Source organism: Pan troglodytes, chromosome 2 (genome assembly GCF_028858775.2).
Source record: "Pan troglodytes isolate AG18354 chromosome 2, NHGRI_mPanTro3-v2.0_pri, whole genome shotgun sequence".
Taxonomy (NCBI): domain Eukaryota; kingdom Metazoa; phylum Chordata; class Mammalia; order Primates; family Hominidae; genus Pan; species Pan troglodytes.
The window spans coordinates 20452822-20476019 of record NC_086015.1 but is presented as its reverse complement, the minus strand read 5'-3'; the positions used below and the strand labels follow the sequence as shown (position 1 = coordinate 20476019).

The following is a 23198-nucleotide window of genomic DNA, read 5'->3' as shown; positions in this document are numbered from 1 at the left end:
GAGAACTGGGCTAGAGGCTCTTGGCTTAGGTTTGGATCTGCCTATTTGGATGATCTCTGTTTCTTCTTTACAGTTAGTGTTTAATACTTGTAGTTTATTTCTCAAGCCCTTCACTCGGTCACAGGGAGCAAGAGGGCTATGCAGAGAAGAACACTTTGCCTTTCTCAGTGGCTTTCCATCCCAACACCTGTTTGTTTTTTGTTTATTTTAAAGACAAAGTCCCAAGTTTCACAAACAGGTATAACAATCCTCACATTATTCAGGCAAAGAAATGTGACTTTTCCTCTTTAACTCCTCAAGCCTTTTTTTTTTAACAGCTTAACTTCTTTAATGCTGTGTCAGCTGTTAGGGAAATGGGAAGGAAGAGAAAAGAAAAATGGTGAATGCAAAGAACCATATTCAGGAGGTGCTTGGTCTCTGCTTACAAAGGCTGCAGCGAGACCCCCCCATATGAAGATGCTATCGAGGATTATGTGTGAGTGAATTCTGAGGCTTGGTGTGGGTGCTGGTGAAAGTGATTGGAAATAGAAAAACACTCATGTAAAATTTTCAGGGTCTCCTTTTAAAAAGGACAGTGTCCTTTTAAACCACATCTTAAGACTTTTCAAATTCAAAGGAATAAAAAATAGTTTAAAAATAAAATATTCTGATTTCTAAAATTCATAATTTTTTGATCAAACTTGTGCCATGACAGAGCTATAATTTGTGTTTTTATGTGTGTGTTTTAGAATGCTTAAGGAACTTGGGATAACCAATTTATAGTGCATGTGTGTCTATTTAAAAACTTGTGTGAAGAAGAGTTTTAAAAATGGAAAAATAGATCCAGGTTCTACTCCCTGTTCTGTAATTGGCCAGCTGGACAATGCTGGGCAAGTTCCCTTCTCTCCCTGACCTCCTTTACAGTGGCTGCTATTTATTAAGCACTCGACTGTGCACCAAGTTGCTATGCAGGCCTGTATGTGAATTATGGCAACAATCCTGAGAGGCAGGGACCATTAATATTGATATTTTCCAATAGGAAACTGATGTCCAGAGAGGCTAAGTAACTCACCTTGGAAGAAAGCTTCTCTGTCATGAGGCTAAGATTTGAGCCCAGGTTGTCTAACTTCAGAACCAATGATGGTAACCACTATGCATACTGTCCCCTCCCACTGCATAAAATAGACTGTGACATGTGGCCCATTTTGCATTTTAAAATGATTTGTGGTGTAATAGGCATTATAGGCCTTGAATTATAATCACACATTTTTGTCTTTGTGATTTATTTAAAAATAGGGTTTTGATCAGTCCTTGAGTATAACTTATTCCTAGAAGAAAGGTGATGCATATTAAAATGGTTTGCTTTATTCTGTGGTTTTTGGGAACAGATATAAAAAGTGGAGACCACTTCTATTTTTATTTTTTAGAGGTAGTGTATGTGAAACTTTCCAAAGCACTTTTTGCTTGCATATTTTACCTTTAACAACTCTGTGAGGTAGGTTGGACAGATATTGAATTTAGTTATAATAGTTATTTGGAAATTCTTGTTTGTTAATTCTAGCATCCTGTGCAACTTGGGATTGGTCTTCATTGATTGCCATTTTTCTTTAAAATGGGTAACATTTTTTATGACATTTTTGTGGTAATTTTGAATTGTATCCTGGACATTGTGACTGTGATGGTGTGGAGACTCTGGATTCTGTTATATTCTTCTGATGACTGTTGATTTTGTTTGTTTGCTTTAGCAAACAAGCAGTTGGACTCCAGCTGCCAACTCTGTCTCTTGGGTGGCAGCTGAAATTTGTTCTTTTAGCCTTAGCTAGGTTGCTTAGGGAGTACCTCGTGCATGCATGGTTCAGGAGTCTGCCAGAGATCTGGGCAGAGTTTATACACAGAATCTGGGGCTCTTTTCTCTGGCTCTCTCCTTTCTGGGGTTTTCTCTTCATATTCTACCAGCTGAAGTAGCCCTGTGTTCTGTCTTCTGTTTCTTCAAGCCAGTAAACTGTGGGTTTCTGTCCAAGTTTTAGCTGCTCCTATGGTACCAACCAGGGCCTGCCCTTGGGCTAAAAGCCATCAGAGACAAAACCTCGCCCAGTGCAGTACTTTTCTTGCAAGTGTTGATGCCCTCCAGTATCTGCCTGCCTTGGCTTCCTCTCCAGTGCCCTCAGAAAGTTGCTTTGTTTTGTTTTGTTTTGTTTTTATGTCTGTATGTGTGTGTGTGTGTGTGTGTGTGTGTGTGCAGAGTTTATAGTTGTTATCTGCAGGAGACTTGATCTATAGAAGCATCCTCAGTCATACCAGAAGTGGAGCAGGAAGGACAAATATCCCCATTTTAAAGATAGACAAATGAAGGCCCAGAGAAATCCCATCTCTGGTGTCAGAACACAAGTTTCTGGGTCTGTAGCCTGGACCCCCCTCTCTTTCTGACAGATCTAGGTTCAATTTCCACTTCTGCTCCTTGCTAACCCCATGACCTTGAGCAAGTCACTTAACCCTTTCTGAGCACACAGCTCCTCTGGGTTATTGTCAGGGTGAAATGAGATAACATATCTGGAGCGGCTGGGGCAGAATAAACCTTCAGGAAATGTCCCTGTGTCAACAGAAAGGGTCCTTGGGGATGTACTTGCTGTGATTGTTTGTCCTATCTTCCCCTGGGGTTGACTTTGGCTTTGTGTCCAGTCAGTGCTGTTGTGCAAGGAGGGAAAAAGAAGTAGCTTCATGTTCAAGGTGAGCAAGCATCCTCTGGGCCCAAGGCCGTCCTCTGTGGAAGTCCTGGAGGGGCCTCAGGCCAGCATGTCTGCCCCCAAGCTCCTGGTCCTCTCTCTTCCCCCCTTCCCTCTGTGGAGCACGCCCTACCATGCTCCCCAGTGCGGCATCCTGGAGTCCCACTTTGCGTCTCCAGTTCCTTCCCGCCTGCACCAGGCATCTGTGGAAGGTCGTGCACCTGCCTTTGCACTGTCTCTTGGTGTCAGCTTGTCTTCTCCATTCCTCTAACCAGTGGCCCAGATTTGTCCTGCCTGGATAAGCATAACAGCCTCATAACTGGCTGCTGATGGCAACTCTTGCTATTGTAAAGTGCTTAATAATAATGATGATGATGATAATGATACTATTGGGAAGTATGTAATAACAACAACCAACTCACATAGCACCTAATATATGCCAGTCACGCTTCGAAGTCCTTCACATATATTAATTCTTTTAATCCCCACAACACTCAGTGAAGTATATACTATGATTATGCACATTTTACAGATGAGAAAACTGCTAGGGAGTTGCGCAGCTAGGATTTGAACCTTAGTGCCTAGCTCCGGAAGCTATGCCCTTGACTTCTTCAATAGACAGCTAGATATTTTTCACATGTAACCTGTGGGATAAGGACACTGTTATTCTTGTACTTATTTGGACGTGGGATAGGCAGGGAACTCAAGGATTGTTAGTGGCCTGTGGCCAAAGGAAACTCCACCTTAGTGGCCAGTGTCAGATGCGATTCAGGCAGGCTGAGTGACGGGGGGAATGGATTGGCCTTTTGGCAGCGAAGAAATGGCTGCATGCCTGCCCTAATGGGCCAGCCACAGGAAGGGGAAGCATACATACCCTTTTCTGGCTGTGTCTAATTATGTGGCATTTTTTTTGTCTCAGTTATAAAGATTTAATTGCTCCATTGTACTGGGGCACCAGGGCCTCTTATAAGTCATCTTTTATGATTGGTGATAATTGGCTCAGCTTGAATTGGCTACAGCTAGTTGCAATTTCCTTACCATTTTTAATCTGAGATCTGATTTTAGCCTTATCTTTTTTCTGAGTAAAGTTTTTTTTTTTTTTTTAACTCAAACGCTGGGTTGTACGTGAGGAAATGCGTCAGCCTCTCCCCGCTACTCCATCACTCTATTTGGGCTGATTTATGCATTAAGCATCTAATCTAAAGATAGCAAAGATATGAAAAGGCATCTTAAAGTGTTTTAATGGCTTGGAAGAGAAAATCCCACCAAAGGGAGAAACGTGCCCTTCACTCTGTCAGTGTTGTTAGGATCTGATGCCTGATCCCAGGGTGGGGACATTTTTGACAGTCATGGGGTATAGGCAGACAGCATCTAAGGGAGCCCTACTTATCTACCGGAAACTCGAGACAGAATGCAGATACTTCAAAAACGAACGACAGTGAGGGTTTGGGAAATCCTACAGATAAGTTTCCAAATGAAAAAGATAAGAAGCCTGTCGGCTGAAAGGGAATGAGGAATGAGCCACATAAATTAAGCCGACGGAATTTCTAGAGAGTGAAGTGTGCTGAGGCATCACCAGCCGTGGGATGTAAATATAGCTCACCCTGTTATCATTCTGGGGTCTGCAGTCTCCATATTGATGTTTCTATGTTTTGAGTAAGCACTTCCTGAATGTTCCAGTCTTTGAGTCTGGCAGACTTGATTTATGAAGAAAAGATGACGATAATGAATGGGAAAGGCTTGCTGAGGAATTAATTTGGGGGTGGTAGTAAGAGCGAGCCTGCTTCTCTCACCCTCTTTCCCCAAAGTGTACTCTCAGGCGGGTGCTGCCAAAACGCACGAGTGGGGTGAGGGATGAAGCTCTTTTAGACTTCCTTCCTCTGGGGTCTGCTCCCTGCTCTGTCTGCCAGAGATATTTGCTGTGAAAGGCTTTCACCCATTTCTGTCTTCTTTCCTTCCTTTCTTTATTCCTTTCTTCAACTGAACTTTGTTTCCATTCACTTGTATGCCCCTGAAGCTTTTGATGTGCATGAACTGCCGTTGGCTTTTTGCATCTCTGGTTTCCCTTCCATGGCGCAGCGTCATCACCTCTTTTGGCCACTCCTCTTTGAGGGCTTTTCTCTGCTTCCCCTTAACCCTGAGCATTCCCCGGGCTCAGGCCCTGCCCACTCTCTTACAGAAGGCTCCTTCCGGGGTGAGCATGTGCTTGGCATGTTTGAGGATCACGAATGAGTCAAGTGTCTGGATCCAGTAGAGATGAGGATGAGTGGCGGGCAGCGGAGGCTGCCGGGGCCATGTCCTGTGTGTAGGGCCTGTGTGGAATGTTGTGGATGGCACTGGAGCAGTCTGAGAAGGAGGGGGCTGCATCTGGATGGCTGAGTTTGTGAGCCAAGGGGCCTCTGCATAAGTGAGGTGTTATTGACCTTGGGATCTTTGTTCCTCAAAATTGAAAGACCAAGGCACTGTGGTTTATTCTCCTGCCTTCCCTCATTTCCAATGCCGTCATATCCACTTGATTATTCTTTCCAGCATCTCTCTATGCATCCCTCTGTTTCATTCCTCCCACTGGTTCCCAGGCTCAGGCCTTTAGCTCAGGAGTGGACTACGATCATGATTTCCTTCTACCCAAAACCCTCACTCCCCTTTTTGTTTTGTGTATCTCTCACACATCATTAGACTAAACGCTGCTGGTAACACATTTTTCTCCACACTGACAAGATAAGAATTGACCTTAGGCCTGCCACTCTCTTTCTCCCACATCTGGCCTTTGCATCCATCCCCCTACTAACCATCTGCTCTTCAATCAGAGTGACCTTCCTTTTTATCCTCCCTCCCTTTGTCTGTAGCGTAATTACTGTGTCTTGACTTGTATTAGATACTCACTGTCTAGAAAGATGGACTGCCTTCCATGTTTTCAGCTATGAGAAGCATATGTGTGTCTGTGTATGTGTGTGTCCGTGTGTGTGTGTCTCTGTGTACATGAGTGTCTATACCTACCTCAGTATAGTTCTTGCTTTGAGAAGCTGGCAGTCTTGTTTGGCAGACAGGAGGTATAATTTTGAAATTCTCAGGTAACAGGTTGGAAGAAACTTCTGCCTGTAAAGAAGGTTGGTTTCTGAGGATGGCTGGTGTTTTACTTTTTCCTTGAATTAGGAAGGAGCCTGAGTTCAGGCCCAGAAGGAAAGGGGCGTAATGGCTGCTTCTCTGAAACGGCCTTAAGTGTTCATCAGAGAACAGAAGGAATCCTCTGCATCCTTTTCTGAGCTTCATGAACCACCAGTTGAGGAATTTGGAGTATATGATGTTGGAGGTCACTTCATACTTCGTAATTTGGTAATTTTTGCAATATTTTTACTATCATAGGTAAATGACAACAGAGATTTCATAGATATTACATCTTTAAAAGTAAAGTAAAACACTGATTTCTTTTTTTCCCACGTAAATCCCTGAATAGGAATGCAGTCCTCATGTGTACCTGTTCCTTTGCAAGCTGGGATGAGAGGGCGGTGCAAGTTAAAAGTGTTCTTTGTTGCAAGAGCAGGACGTGCTAGGCAGACAGTGGCTGAAAACGGAATGTGATGAGAGATGCAAGATTGTGGTGCATGGTGTATCCTGCATTCAAGGGCTTGGACCCCAAAATTGAGCACTGGGGAGCCACAGAAGAATTCAGAGCATGAGAGTGATGTGGAGTGATGGGCATTTAAATGGCTCATTCAAAGAAATGTGAGCTGAGTTCTGCTTCTGCCTTTCTGCCTCTGGAGAAATCTAAGCGCTGAGAGAAACAACTATGGAATCTTGTCAGGGAGGCCCGAGAGCTTTTTGTTTCTCACCTTTTAGAGGAGTTTGTGTTTCTTTTTTAAGGGGATGACTCCCTTACTTTTATGAATTAGTCTTTCTCTACCTTACATCTTGCTTTTCCCGCTCAAGTCCTCCCTGGGAAAATGGAGCTCCAGGGTTGGCAAGATGTGGACATCCCCTGCTCAGCCTTCTGCACAAGGTATAGTGAAAAGAAAAAGATTAGCTGTCCCCAGCAGGTCTTTTTGGTGGGTGTGATAATTTTGGTGATCTTATAATTCTGAAATTTTTAGCATCCGTAATTGACATGGGGGCTAAATTGCACCACTCATCAGATTGTACAAATTATTAAAAAGAAGCAAATTACCATGTATTTGTATAAAGCAGAAGAGGGGAAAGCAAGTGGCCTTTCTTTTAAATTATTGTGAAGTTTCGAACTGTATTGGATTTTGGATTTTTAAAAATTATTTTGTTTAATCAGGCATGGGGTGTGTGTGTCTGTGTGTGTGTGTGTGTGTGTGTGTGTGTGTCCCTCTGAGCTGCCAACCTCTGTTGGGGATATTTTTTTCCTGTGCTCAGAGAATTGCCTTGATGAAAGCGTTCAGCAATCAAATGGATAAAAATTGAACACATTCTTCAGGATACTTCTCATTTTTCTTCCTTACATGTTCATTTTCTGAACAACAACAACAAAAACCTCTATGAAATACTAAGGCTTTTTTTTTTTTTTACCTTGAAGTGGCATCCTTGAACAGTTGCCTCCCATTATTTGTTTTAGCAGATTTCCAAGGTGACTGCCAAAATTCCCCAAATATTCCAAAAATAGAAAGACCCTTAATTGTGTTCACTGAGACACCTCCCTTTTCCTTACTGGGACTGTCTGCTTCAAACTCATTCCCCTCTGTCTTTCTCCTTGTTGTGTTAATCTTAAAAAATGATTGTAATAAATCATTGTGATGGGAAGCAAATTAGAAGAGTGGGGAGATGGCTGGAATAAGAATCAGGGAACCTTACATGCAATCTTCTCTCCAAAGTTAACTTGCGAGTCACTGAATGTGTCTGAGCTTCAGTTTCCTTCAAATGAAGCAGGGGCTGGCAAACTTTCTGTAAAGGGAAAGATGGTAAATATTTTGGGCTTTGTGGGTGATGTGGTCTCTGTTACAACTACTTAAATCTGCAACAGCTTTTGTAGTGCCAAAGCAGCCATAGACAATATGCACATTTTATTGGAATACGCACATGGCTGTATTCCAATAAAACTTTATTTACAAAACCAGGCAGTGGGCTGGGCTTGGCCTGTGGGCCATAGTTTGCCCAACACTGGCAAACTGTGCTCTAAAATAGAGTAAAAAATACTGCCTTCTTCTTATTATTAGTTTATATGGGGGGGAACTAATTATGACAATGAAAACACTTTGAAAAATATAAATGAGAAATTTCTGTTTCTGGCTAGGATTGGGTAGTTTGAGGCAAACTAATGATCGCAAGAAGAACAACAAAAACTATATAAAATACAGAAAGCAACATTCTGTTTAAATCTGGGAAGTGTTGAAACAATGAGGAGTAGGGGGGCTAAAATATCAAGAAGAAGAGAACTGTGGAGAGGTGAGCTGACGATCTGTAGCTACTTTATTTTTGGGAGATTTCTAATTCTGAGTGCTGACAAAATAATGGGGACCTGGGCTTTGCTTGGACGGAATGTTGCTGCTCTGGGAAAAATAAACCTGCAGAGCGTTTGTGTTCTCTTGGGACTGGAGTGGAGAGACAAAATTGGAGCTTGAGGAGCCAGAAATGCACAGTTGGCTTTCCCTTCAAGACAGTTGCTAAATTCTGGACTGCATGGGACGAGAGGTTCGAAAGATAAGCAGAATCCCTCCGGAAAGCAGAAGGGGTGTTGAGTAATCTTCTGGTGCTGAGACAATAAGGATTTACAGTTCAGTACCTGCTTTTGGAGGTTGGGAGGGGTGGGGGCATGGTGAACACACCAGGCTCTCAGTGAAGTCCAGGAGGGCTAAGTCCTAGCAAAGGGTGTAAGCCAGGAGCAACCTGAGTCTTGTAATAGTTCCTGATTGGTTTAGGTCATCAGCCCGCACCCCCATCCCCAACTCTATTTTCCTGACAAAAGAAAGGAGAGCCATCTCTTGAGGAAGGTAACTTCATCAGAAATCTTTTCAACTTTCTAATACATGATGTCTGGTATTCAATCAAAAATTATTAGGTGTGTCAAGGTGACCATTCCCCAAAAATGAGAGAAAAACAAATGATAGAAACAGATTCACAGATGATCCAGAGTGAATAGAATTATATTTAGCAAAAAAGGAATTTAAAAATAACTAATTAATATGTTCAAGAAAATAAATTTTTAATGGATAAAATAGATGAAAATATGAAAAACTTAAACAAAGAATTGGAATCTATAAAGAATAAAATGGGACTTCTATTACTTGAAAAAGATATCTGCAATTAAGAACTCAATGGATGGGGTTTTAACAGAGAGATCATATGTAGCAGAAGACAAGAATAGTGATCTGGAAGAAAGGTTAATAGAAACGATTTAAGCTGAAATGCAAAGAGGGAAAAATGGAACATATAGAAAAAAGCATAAGAGACAAGTGGGACACAGTGAAAAGTCTAAGATATGTATAACTGGAGTCTCAGAAGGAGCAGAGAGGGAGGGAATGAGACAGAAGCAGTGTTTGAGGCTAAGAATTTCCCCAGATTTGTAAGAGAGATCAACCCATAGATTCAAGAAGTTGTACAAACTCCAAGCATAATAAATAAAAAGAAAAAGCATAGAGTACTGACTGGATAAACATGTTATTTAGAAACAAACAACACACTGGCATTGTAGATTTCTGTCTCCAGTGGATGAGAACCATTACAGGATCAGGCTCTAGCCTCATGCTTCCTGTGTTTCCTTCCCCGAACCCTTGTGTATCCTTCAACCAAACCTCTTTGCTTATTGTCTCTTGCATTCTTCCGCTTCTTTACTTTTGTTAAGCTCAATTCATAACACCAGCCCTTGGTGTTTCCGTTTTTTAGGCACCTTTATCTTTGGCCTTATCATTGTCACTGTTAACATCTGCAAGTTGTAGTTTAAAGGTCAAACGAGACCTGCACCCATTGAGGTAGTGTATTAGTTTCCTGGGGCTGCTGTCTATGACAAATTACCACACATGTGGTGGTTTAAAGCAATAGATAGGTAGTCTCTTGGAGCTCTGGAGGCCAGAAGTCTGAAATCAAGGTGTCAACAGAGTCGCACCCCTTCTTGAGGGAAAATCTATTCCTTGCTTCTTCCAGCATCTGGCAGCTGTCTGCATTCATTGGCTCGTAGCTGCAGCTCTCTGCTCTGTCTTCATATTGCCTTCTGCTCCATGTACCTATGTCCTCTCCTGTGTGTCTGCCTCAAAACTCTCTGTGCCTGTCTGTTATAAGGACCCATGTGACTGCATTTAGGGACCACTTGTATAAAACAGGATAAGCACCTCTTCCCAAGGTCCTTAACTTAATCACATCCTTTGTTATATAAGGTTACTATTCACAGGTTCTAGGGATTAGGACATGGACACATCCTTTGGGGGAACCTATTAAAGGTGGTGCTGCTATAAGAATAATAATAGTATGGGCTTAACAATAGTAGTTATGTGCCAAGAAGCATGCTAAGTGCATTATGTGGATTGTCTCATTTAATCCTTGTTCTGACTCTATAAATCAGGTTCCCTTATTACCACCATTGTACAGAAGAGGACTCAGGCTTGGCAAGGTTTAGGAACTTGCCAAGGCCATTCAGCTAGTAAGTGGCAGAGCCAGGATTTGAACCCACGCATTTGGGCTTCAGACCTCCTTGCCTTACGTGCTATGAGTGAGCAGGCTGGATTTCTGGTTGGACTGCTTCCAGGAGCTGGCTTTTAGACTGTGGGCCCTGGATGGTACTTCCTAGCTCTAAAATTCTATGGTCCAGCGAGTTTTTGTCAGAAAAGAAAACCTCAACCTGGATTATTAAGAGTATAACAAATTTTAATCTGCCAGATAATGGAGAGGATTTGCTTACACTGCTTATAGATGAAACTGATAGGAGTTTGCTGTTGTGCATTTTGATATTTGCTGATGGTTTAAGGTGTGTGTACTGGAAGGAAAAATTACTTGTGGACACACAGGCCAAATCTATACCATCTGAATGAATTGAAGTAATTACTCAGGTTATTTAGACCCTGCCTGCCAGATAATTGAGGTAAATGGGGTTATTAATTTGAAGTAGCTAGGTAATTTGGTCTGCCTCCCTTTGATAATGTAAACATGGTCATATCGTGTAATTGTATAATTGGCTGAAAGGGCTCTATTCTTTCTCTTGAAGCATCTGCTATTGTCTGTGGCCAGGCCTTTGGGTTATAGTGTGATAGTGTGTTCAATTAGTACAGAAAAACCCTAGGTACTTAGTGTGGGTTTCCTGGTGGAAAATTCATACATATATGTGTATGTATTTATGTACGTGTATGTGTATATATTTTTAATTAAAAATGGAAATATAAAAAGTATTTTAAAATGGATAATTATTCCTGATTATTCACGGAAGAGTTTTAAAGAAATATATATATGCTTCCAAGTTAAACTACCTTAGAGTCTATTTGAGGAGATCAGCTCCTTTGTGAGAGTTGTTTTTTTTATTGAGCCCCACTGTAATGTCTATATTTGAATTGCCTAGGAAACTCATTATAGCAGAGCTTATTCCTTGTCAAAGATGGTCAAAAGAAAATTAGATTCAGTTCATTAGCTTCTACCTAAACCTTGCTTAATGGGGCCCGTGTTGTGGTTTTGTTATTGGATCACAAACATTTAACTTGATCCTTCCTATTCCTGGCACCGGCCCATATTGTCATGGCAGCTGTGCTGCCCAAGGGCCTCTGTGGCGTGGCCTCCTCATCTCACTCTCCAAAATGGCTGAGCAGCGGGTTCTGAGACTTCATTTTACATTGGGACCAAGCCTGCTTTGTCTGTCATTTGTTGAAGAAGTCTGGCCAGCCTCGAGTAGGGGCTGCCTTATGAAGGGTAAGAAATTCTGGGGTGGGTAGGTGGGAGAGAGTGGGCCACATCACAGCTGTGGTGGCCACATGTCTCAGATTTTCTGGAACCATCTAGCTCTAAAATATTCTCTATGGTTTTAGACCTTAAATCCTGAATTTTGGCATGGAAAATGAGGCTCAAGTGACGTCTGCTCACGTGTCTCTCACGTTAGTTATCTGTGTAACAGGCCTCTTACATGATATTTCTACCCTCACCAAAAAAGGAGAAAATAAGAAGAAGATTTAGGTTAAAAAATATATATATTCCCCACCCAGCCTCTGCTTGAAATGTGAGGTTTTGGTTTTGGACAGCGACGTTGGTTGTTGACGTCATTGATCCAACTATTTTATTTCCCGCTTCACTTTGCTTGCCCAGATGTGGTCCAAGGAGTATGAGGGCTGTTAAGATAAAACCAGGCTCCGGAAATTCAAATGAAATGTCTACCTGAACCTCCTCAAGTCTTTCCTGTGGGCCGTGTGTTTATTTATAAGCCTATTGGGCTTTGGCAGCAGAAAAAAAGAAGAGAGGAGGAATTTGTTTCTAAAATGAAAACCAAATTTAGTTAATATAAATGCTACCCATGTGCAACTCATCCTGCCAGATCCCAGTAAATGTACAAATATCAAAATAACACAATAGATAAAAATCACGGTGGAAAAAGAGAAATTGAGACACTTCTGTGTTTTGCAGGGCCAGAATAATCCACACAGTTTACTCCTTCCACCATGCATATTTTACATACTATATTATTATCTGATTTTATATAATATTCACATTGTAATTTCTGAATCAACTCTAAAATTCATAAAAATTTAGAATAAAGCTATGCCCACTCAAAGCATTGAAATAAGTCAATCATATGGAAAATTCATGTTCTCAAAAATGTCTTGGCTTCAGTTATCTGAGAAGAAAAAAATCACATTTAATTTTCTTAGTTTTCCAGTTTAGTTTGCAAATGTCAAATAACTAAAAGTTATAGGAACCAAAAAATGATAAACTTCTCTCAAAACTTATTGTATATAAATCTTATTTTTTTCTAGCATTTAAATAAACAACAATGGCCAATAATTCTATAATATATTCCTTTTTCAACTTTTTTCTATAACATGATGATATTGACTAGATATGAGTGATGGCTTATTTAAGCAAGTGAATTCTGCACATGGACTAGAATTTTTAAGAAAAATTTTAAGAAAATTTTGAATGTAGAGTTGAGTTTTATTTGTAATTTTCATTTATTTACTTATTATTATTATTATTTTAGAAACACAGGGTCTCACTCTGTCACCCAGGCTGAGTGCAGTGGCATGATCACAGCTCACTGTAGCCTTGAACTCCTGAGCTTAAGCAATGCCCCACCTCAGTCTCCAAGTAGCTGGGATAAAGGCACACACTGCTATTCCTGGCTCATTTTTAAGTTTTTAAAGTAGAGACTCCCGCTTCAGCCTCCCAAAGTGCTAGGATTTGTAATTTTCAATCTTTTGAGATATGAGAAAATGAAAAATAGTTTTCTACTAGGGCACATAACTCTTCATGTAAGAGTTTAGGTGTCTGTTATACATTGTGGATATTACTTAGTCCTTTCTGGTTCTGTTAAAAGTAATTTCCTTCAGAAAACACAGTAGTGGCCAGGCACAGTGGCTCATACCTGTAATTCCAGCACTTTGGGAGGCTAAGGCGAGTGGATTGCTTGAGCCCAGGGATTCAAGACTAGCCTGAGCAACAGCAAAACCTCATCTCTACAAAAAATACAAAAAATTAGCTGGGCATGGTGGTGCACACCTGTGGTCCCAGCTACTCGGGAGGCTGAGGTGGGAGAATCAGCTGAGTCTGGGAGGTCGAGGCTGCAGTGACCTGTGATGGCATCACTGCACTCCAGCCTGGTGACAGAGTGAGACGCTGTCTCAAGGAAAAGAAAAGAAAGGAAAACCCAGTAGCCCTGGGTTGTAACTTTTAGGGAATTCGTGAAGCTAAGCACCATGTTTTCAGATGACTCCCCTGATTTTTGTACTTCTAATCTGCTAGAAAAACAGATGGACAGATTCATTATAAATGTGTATTTAAAAAGAACAGCTATATGGCCTGAAGGACTGCCCAAAGGGAACTGAAGTTTATGGAAAGCATTATGGTTTTGAGAATTATTTGGCTTCTTGCTGTTTTGTGGATCTAAGTTTTTAGTTGCTGGAATTTGACATCTAAATAAGAGGCTGTTGCTATGATATGTAAATAGAGTGTGTGGGTCGAAATGCTTGTCATTATGCATGTTGAAAGGACAATTTACGATTTACAAAGATGGAAAAGCTCAATAAAGATCCACTATTGAAAAGCTACTGCAAAAGGAAAGCTATAGATAGATGGGCTTCTTGCAGATGAACAGAATTAATGACAAGTGAAAGGAAAAATTCACATCATGAGGAGGGAAAATGTCTTCCAAATATCAGTGAGAGAAACACTTTTCCTTTTCCTTTCTGCTGTATCCTGGGCATAGCACCCCACTACCTGAAACCCCAGCACCCCAAGCATACCTGGACCTGAATAATACAGCAGAACATGCTGTAGCAATCTATTTCCATGCTTGCCCCTGCTGGCTTTGTACACCTCTATTGTCTAATCATCTCATCTTGTTTCCTTTTATCTTCCTGGTACCTAACACAAGCATGGCACATAGTAGGTGCTCAAAGAATGTCTGTCTTAGTCTATTTTGTGTTGTTGAAACGAAATGCCCAAGACTGGGTAGTTTATAAAGAACAAAGATTTTTTTTGCTCACAGTTCTGGAGGCTGGGAAGTCCAAGATCAACTTGCTGGCGGGTTTGGTGTCTGGTGAGGGCTGATCTCCACTTCCAAGATAGTGTCTTGTTTTTGCATCCTCCAGAGGGGTGGAATGCTGTGTCCTCACATGGTGGAAGGCAGAAGGCAAAAAGGACCAAACTCTGTCTGTGAAACCCTTTTATAATGATATTTATCCACTCATAAGGGCTGAGCCCTCATGACCTAAGCACCTCTCAAAAGGACCCACCTCCCTTCACTGCTGCGTTGAGGATTAAGTTTCCAACACATAAATTTGGGGGAGACACATTCAGACCACAGCCATGTCTATCGAATTAAGTCTTAATGGTAAAAAGTCTCCTTTGTCTAATAGTTGTGTGTATACTTATTCCCTGCTCCACTGTGAAATTAGTAATGTAATTTTTGTTTCAGGCAGCACTTGCCACTTTCAATCAGAGGCACCAAAACAAAAAACTAAAATTTTATTACTTAAAATTTACAGAACTAAATAAGTGGTATTTGAGGTAAGTTTGTAACGCTTATATTTCTGAAATTTCAGCATAAAACTGTATTGAGACTTTTGGGATGCCTTGTATATCGTAAAAGAAGGTATAATGATAACTGGCATTTATTGAGTACTACTACGTCCTAGAAATGTAACCCTTCATAGGATTCCTATGAAGATCCTACCAGGTAAATATTGTTATTCTTCCTTTTTATACTTGGAGGAAGATTAAGAACTCATGCAAGGTCACTTGGCAAGAGGCCAAGCCAGGATTTGAACCCAGGAAGTCTAAATCCAGAGCCTGGGCTCTTAACCACTGAGTTAAACTGCTTCTTAAGATGACTTGCCTCCCTGCAGTGTTTACTGAAGGGAATGGATTTACCCAGACAGGCCTGGCCTTTGGTAGAAACGCTGCACAGCTCTGCGTAGAAGCAGTTAGTCATCTGTACTTGCAGAGGCTGTAAAACAAATGTGGTGAACTGTAAAAGATGAAAGAGCCAGTTTTCCTGCCAGCTACCAGAAAGTTTCACATATACTTATTAAAGTTCTTATAGCAATGGCATCTGTCATTTAAAAAAAAAAACTTTTTATTGACACATAATACACAGAGTGTTTGTTTTTATGACAGAAGTGGTTCTTGAAAGAGTTGACCTCTCTATAACTCTAACACATTTCTATGTCAACCAGACATGACTCTAGGTCAGTGGTTCTCAGAGTGGTCTGGGGACCCCTGGGAGTTCTTAAGGTCCCAACTATTTTCAAAATGATACTAAGACCTTTGTTCGCCTTTTCCACTCTTATTCTTTGACAAGCGTGCAATGGAGTTTTCCTGTGGCTACACGACACATGATGGTATCATCACTAATTAATATGTGCTTGGATATTCTTATTTTTAAAATGTCTTAGTTTTAAATGTTCTAATGTGATGAATATAGATAGATGTAACCCACATAAACAAAAGTTCTTAGGGGGGGTCCTCAAGAATTTTTCAAAGTGAAAAGTGGTTCTGTAATCCTTTTCTAAGAGTTTGGTCAGCGGAGGGTTTATTACTTTTTAATAATAAACTTATTCCTAACATACCTGAGTTTACAATCACCTTCCAATGTGTAAGAAGTTGAATGAGATGAAATTAGAAATATAAACCATTCAGGAAGATAAACCATTCTCCTTGAGTTTCCTCTCATCTTTTAGGATGCTCCCAAAGACCGGAGTACCTTATTTTCTACAAAGAGGGGTATTCTTTCTACCACAGATCTCCAAAGATGGGGTCTTTATTCTAACTTGCTAGGCATTCTTTTGAAAAGAACAGCCCTAGTTACTGTAATTGTTAATAAGGCAGCCTGTCGAGTGCCGGAATCCATTTTTCTGTGTGATTAGAACCCGGCTGCATTCCTCCTTCCTGACATTTCATCCACTCTGCTTCGAGGTCTTAAGAATTAGCTGTTCTTGGATTAAGTGCCCTTAATCAGCTCATTTTACATTACAATGTAAAGTTTCGCTCATGTTCTGCAGAGAACTTGATTTTCATTTGCTGTCCATGATCACAGAATAGTAAGTGGATTCCCAGGAAATTTCATGAAGTGGAATGATAATGCAGAGACGGGGATGGGGGCGGTGGGGGGGAGGTGTCGGGGGATGTGAAGCTAATTGATTAGTTTAGAATCTTCTAATTTCCATGAGGAATGGAGGAGCCCAATTTGTATTTCTTCTTCTTGGCATCATGTTCTCACAGATTGTCTGATGTTTCATTATCATCTTGACAGAACAGCCGATGTAGAATTATGTTGACTAGGATATCCGTTGAGTTTTTGCCATGTGCATTAATAGTCCATGATTAGATTATTTTGACTCTACTAGTTGGTTATCTGAGAGCTTGAGGAGTTAAGAAGAGAGTGTCTCTGAGTCCTGAGTTTTCAGTGCCACTGTCCTTTGAGCACAGCAGACACCTCCACCCCCAACACCAATATACTGGGCTTTGAGGACCATAAATGACTGGTGTTAATGTCCTCTCCTAACAAAACTTGTGGGCAGAATGCTCCCCTATTTAGAATTTTCCTAATCCTTACATACAGCTGGCTTGAGTGTTTTCATCTGTCAGGACTAGTCCTTTGCCTGGTTTCAGTGTTAATTTGCATGCTTGTCATCCTAGGGTTTTGTTTTCCTGCCCCCAACCTGTTTTTGGAGTCTCTTCCCAGTGGATTTGAAAAATCCTGGCTATTAGTGTGAGGATTTTCACATACGCACACAAAGTAGAAGTGAACAGATTGTGGCTTTTGCCAAATAAGCCTCTTTGGTATTCCTCACCCCCTGAAAATAACATCATTTCTCCAAGTAATCGTTATAGAAAAACACCACAGAGCAAATTCTCCTCACAAACACACGCCACCTAAACAAACTGGGCGGGTCATATGCTGCTGTTGCTGCAGCTGTTTGCTGATCCCAACAGGGTCCAACTCTTGTGAGCAAGGAGGTGTTTATGGTGTGGAGACAAAGCCTGGCTGCAGTGGGAGGGTTGCTGGCCGCCAGCCCTCATTTATCAGCCTGTTTTTCCTTACCCTTGGAAGACCTGGGATCTTCATGAGAGACAGCATGGTGGAGAGGAGGAGGCTGGGTTTTGCTCTCTTGTCCTTCCCAGTAACTGGTTCTGTATTTGCTCTATCCTTTGTTTTTGTTTTTTCAATCACGTAGTCATCTGCTAAGGATTTATTGAATTCTGGTTATGGACTAGGCAAAAAGCTAGTTGTGAGGAGAACAAAATGAACAAGACAAAGTCCCTGCCTTCCCTGGGAGACACGCCAGAAAACTGTGATGGTGAGTGCTAGATGGTGCCTTGACACAAGGAGGGAGGCCTTGGTGTATAGGTTGAAGAAGTCTCTTCTAGAAAGAGTTGTGAAGGATGAGTAGGAATTCTCTAAGCAGTCAGGGAATGAGGAGGAGAGGAGAAAGGAGAGATTGGTGTCTTATGTATCCATCTGCCCAATTCCCCCATTCCTGCCACCGTGCAGGCATTATGAATTGATTGGGAACTGTTTCCCAGTGAGCTCACCCTTGGCTTCACAGTCTTTCTCCAGACGTGGCTCCAGGCAGCCTCTCACACAATCATCCTCAGACTTGAGTGAGCAAACAAGTCAATGGCCCTGGTTATTGAAATGCAGGTCTGATTTAGTAGATCTGGGGATAGCCTGGGACCTGCATTCCTAATGTAAACACACTCTTCCCACCCCTAGATGATCCTGATGCAGGTGTGCTCAGCAGCTGCCACTTTGCTGAGAAGTCAACACGGCATGGTCTCACTCCATAGATGGACTGTGAATTGATAAGACCAGTGTGGGGCAGTTTGGCAATTCCTATTAAATTTTGACCCTGTAAAGATATGTAAGAGTGGGATTTTAGAAAATCATCATTGTGATAGAAACTATTAAAAACTATGGAAATGACTCTCATTAGGAGAGCAGAAGGTGACTAAGGAGACCTGGTTACAGTGGCAGCCTTGTCATCTAGGGAAGCTCAGATCTGGTGGAGCTCATACTCCTTGTAGAGGTCTGGCATCATGCCCTGTTTACCCCTGGCTTTGACTTTTGTCTTCTGCCTTCCATTTCTGCACTGTGGGAAGGAAGTCCTGGGACACGGAGAAGGTCAATAACATGTTATTTGCATTTTGCATTATTTGCATTATTTGCATTTTGCTTGCCTTAATTATATCACTCTCTCTTTATAAATTTCTTTGAATAACACTTTTAAAATTAAAATTGGAAAGTTGAATTTGCTTTAAATATTTGCTTCATTTATTTTCTTGTACCATACCCTGAAATTAAGCATGTCTGGTTTACGCTTGATATTTGTAACCACTGTGTAACTATTCTTATTTTTCTGGTTCTTCCATTGTAGACTCCCATGGCAGTAAATACGTTACATACGTTCATGCTTTATTTTTTCCAATTACAATTATACCACTAAATTCACTGAGGAAATAAACAGTACATTTTTAAAAGGCTTTGTTTCTCTTCGCTGTAATCAACCTTTTGAAGAAAACCTGAGCCCAAGAAGCTGACTATTGATGGAACTTAAACAAGTCCTTAAGCAAGGAACATCTTGGAGGCACACAATTGTGTAGAAGCAAGGAGGTGGCGTTTGTTGGTTTTTAAGAGTCATTTTGTTCTGATCTTGCTACACTCACTTGCTGCACTACTGTGGTATAGTAGAAAAAGCATAGGATTGGGATCTGAGGGTGTCTTCTATAGTCCTGGTACTGCAATGTCTCTTTAGCCAATTGTTTAATCCCTCTGGACATCATTTTATGATCTATAGAATGAGAACATTAGCTTAGTTAATTAGGGAGAATTCGTAGTGTAGAGGTTAAGAGCATAGGCTCTGAATGCGTGGGTTTGAATGTCAGGTTCAACCCTTAGTGGCTCTGCAGGCTTGGGAAATTTACTCAACTTCTCTGGTCCAGAGTTTTCTCATCTTTAAAATGGAGATAATAATAGTACATAGCTGAGAGATTGAGAATTAAGAAAGTATGCTAGTAAAGCATATAAAACAATGTCTGGTGGACAATATATGTCCAATGGAAGGTAGCTATCATTGTTACTGTTGTTCATATTATTTCCATAATACTTCTATCATCATGATCATCCTCATTCTCATTTTTAAGGGCTTTTTCTGCTGTAAAATACATTGAAACCATTTGCTCAAAAAAGGAGATTAAAAAGCAGCGTTTAAATTCTAAAACACTAAGTGCAAAAGAACTTGATAGGGAAGAACGGCTTGTGATATTGTCACATAACAGTTGACTGTCTTCAGCCTGACTTTGTTGCATTTCTCCACTCCCAGTGATCTCTAAATCCAGTGGATGTCTTCCATTCCTCATCTTACTGAAGGGCCTGGCAACACTGACCACTCCTTCACTGTCACAGTTGAGACCATAATTGGTCAGCAAATCAAAAAGGTTGGTTGGAACAGGGAATTATTTTTTAAAAGGTATATATTGTAAACATTTTATTTTAGCTTAAAACACAAAACTGATTGTGTTTTCACAGTGAATTCATTGAAAACAAACATTCATCTGCCCATCATTAGGTGCAGAGCTGTGGTCTTTGACAGTGTTTCTGCTGACTAGCTCTGCATCATCTTTTGGCATAAACCCATGATACAGTAGCTAAGCATTTCAATCAACATTGTGAAGATGGAGGGAGACCTTAGATGTTTACAAAGGTATCTGAGTGTAACCCCGCACATTTTAAAATTACTTTTCCCTTCACCTTCTATTATATCCTTACCTTCATCTACCTTGACAGCTATTATTTTTTTTTTTAGTTTTCTTTAGAATCTTTGGTTTCTTATGAATAACTCTCATTCACTGTTTGTACAGTAGTTCCCCCTTATCCTTGGTTTCATTTTCTGTGGTTTTGGTTACCTGTAGTCAACCATGTTTCCAAAATATGAAATGAAAAATTCTAGAAATAATGCATAAGTTTTCAATTGCTCACTATTCTAAGTAGCATGGTGAAATCTCGTGCCATCCTGCTCTATTCCGCCCAGGACGTGGATCATCTATTTGTCCTGTACATCCATGCTGTCCATAATATACCCACCCATTACTCACTTAGTGGCCACTCAATGATCAGTTCCACTGTCTTGGGATAGAACTGCTTGTGTTCAAGTCACCCTTATTTTACTCAACAGTGGCCCCAAAGCACAAAGCTAGTGATGCTGGCAATTCGGATATGCCAAAATGAAGCTGTAAAGAGCTTCCTTTAAGTGAGAAAGAAGAAAACTCATATGCTGAAGTTGCTAAGATCTACGGTAAGAATGAATCTTCCATCTATGAAATTGTGAGGAAGGAAAAAAAATCATGCTAGTAGTTTTGCTGTCACACCTCAGGCTGCAAAAGTTATGGCCACAGTGCATGACATGTGCTTAGTGAAGATGAAAAAGGCATTAAATTTTTAGGTGGAAGACACGAAGAGAAATGTGCTCTGATTGGCAGCAATTGGGTTCTTTACTATCTGTGGTTTCAGGCATATCCCCTGTGGAGAAGAGGGGACCACTCTATTTTAGTTTGTATTCATATAATATTTGATTAGGCTTATTCATTATAACCAGTGCAACTGGCATAAACAGGTTTGAGACTACACCTAGCCAGCTGTTGGTTAGCCTACAACCCAGCTAATGAAGCAGAAAGTCATGGGTGTACTGGAGAGTGCCCTATTAGACTTCGTGTCCAGCGTGCAGGGGCATCTACCGTGTGTCCTGGAAGGAATGAAGGCTTTGGGGGATCTGACGTGGTGGGTAAGAGGAGGTCACTGATGAGACGTTCTGCTGTTCCATCTTCCCTTGACTTCTAGGACAGCACTCTTCTGCTTTGCTTCTTGCCTCTCGGTCTGCTCCTCTGCCTCCTTTGCAGATCTGCCCATCTGCGCTCAGCCACTAAATATTGAGAGTTTGGTAATTCTTGGTTGGAGACCTGATCTTCTGTCTGCATGTTTTCTCATAATGAGAGTTTATCCAAGCCCCTGACCTTAGTGAGCATTTATGCACAGGTACGTGAGCCTCCATTTTCTATCCCCAGTCCAGAGTTCTCCGTTTGAGCTGAAGATCCTATATTAATGGCCTGACTAATGTTTCCTCTGGGATATCACAGAGGTCCTCTGTAGTCAACATGACCAAAACCAAGTGGTGAAAGTCACCACTATCTGTTCAGGTCCATGCAAACCAGAGACCTAGGAGCTGTCTTTGCCATCCCTCTCCCTCATCTCCCAGCCATCTCTTTGGCTTTGTTTTCTTATGATGGAAAAAGAAAGAAAGAAAGAAAGAGACTTGAGAACAGGGTCTGATGAAAAGGTAAGAGAAGGCAAAATAACACCTTCTCTGATGGTTGTGGAACAGACACTAGGTTAGTTTTATAGCATTTGTTAAACTTATTGTTTTAATCCTGGTTTGGGGTGCCTGTCCTGCCTCAGGAGCAGTTAGAGACAGGAGGTAGAGACAGGCCAAGACCTAGTGTTGTTTGATGAAGCTAATTTGCCTGTGGAAGCCACCTGAGGGAGCATAGACATGGGAGACATGTTAACCTGAACAGGATGCTGGTGGACTTCAGGTCATGCAGCATCATGGTGCAGTGGGAGAGAGCCCTTGGACGGGCCTCAGGCTCTTATCCTACCTGCCTTCCTTCTCTGAGGCCACCACCTCTGTGCGCCTGGATGTGGCCAGACACTATCTCTCCAGCCTCCCCTTTCTATGCCATAGCTAAGGATAGACATTTAGGGCTTATTTTTTCATTTTAAATGTTTTGCCTGAAATGCTCCCAGACAGAGCTGCAAGCAAGGCAGGCCTGAGGTGGGAGGAGAATTTAAGATATGAGCCCTTGTTCTGGCAGTTAGTAGAGGAAATTAAAAATTGTGGGTTAGGAAGGAAAGTGGAGAAGCTGACATTTTATGACTCTTTCAGAGAAATATTTTCTGTTTGCACATTTAATTTTACAAATTGGGATGGATTTAAGACAGGCATGGAGAGTGGTCAGGATGGGGGTGACATGTCTTCTGCCTTTGCTTTGTGTGCTGTGTCCTTAATGTATTCCTGCCGCAATTCCACCTCTTTCCCCTGCTGCGCCTCCCTGGGGCCTCCTGCAGCCCTCCTCCTGCTGCTTCCTGGTCACTTCTAGAGATGGGGCCATTTTCTAGAACCAGCTCTCTAGGCTTCTGCAGTTCCATTGCAGACACGCCCTGCCCCTTCCTCCTCACATTCCTTTCCATAAGTACTTCAGCAGCCTGTAGTGGAGTTCAGTGCAAGTCAGAGGCAGCAGTCTGTCAGCATGGCTTTTGTCTCGTTGATTTTTCTGAGTCTTGATGTTCTAGACCATTTTTGGGTCACATTCAGAAATGGCTGAGAAATCAAAGTCAGGTGTGAAAGCCGAAGAATATTGATGCAGAGCTGGAGTGGTTCCGAGACTTAAGGATCAACTCGTGGACATGACAGTCTGTCACGCTTAGTAACAATGTGTGAAGTGATTAGGGTTATGAATAATGGTGATAACAACAATGATTTTAGCAGCTCCCGTGTATGGAGGAGTTACCAGTTCCAGGTGCAGTTCTAGGACTTTATGTGCATTATCTCAATCTTCATAGCAGCCCGATGAGAAAGGTGTTATTTTTATCCTCTGTAGACAAAAATTGAGGCCCATAAGCATTCGTAATTCACCCAAAGTCATATGGCTAGTAAGGGATGGCACTGAAATTTGAACCCAGGTAATCTGGTCCAGATTAGGAACTGGAGCCAATACACCACCCATCTGCCTGAGCCAGATTTGATGAATAATCAGCTTTCTCTCCTATAATTCAATTCCAGATTTCTGTTCTTTATTTGCCTA

The 23198-nt window shown here is 41.4% G+C and overlaps 1 protein-coding gene across 3 annotated transcripts in view; it reads left to right on the top strand.

Annotated features, from left to right (window-relative positions):
• The window catches only part of RFTN1 (raftlin, lipid raft linker 1), a 200507-nt gene that overhangs the window by 41226 nt on the left and 136083 nt on the right, over nt 1-23198 (top strand). The window lies entirely within an intron of this gene.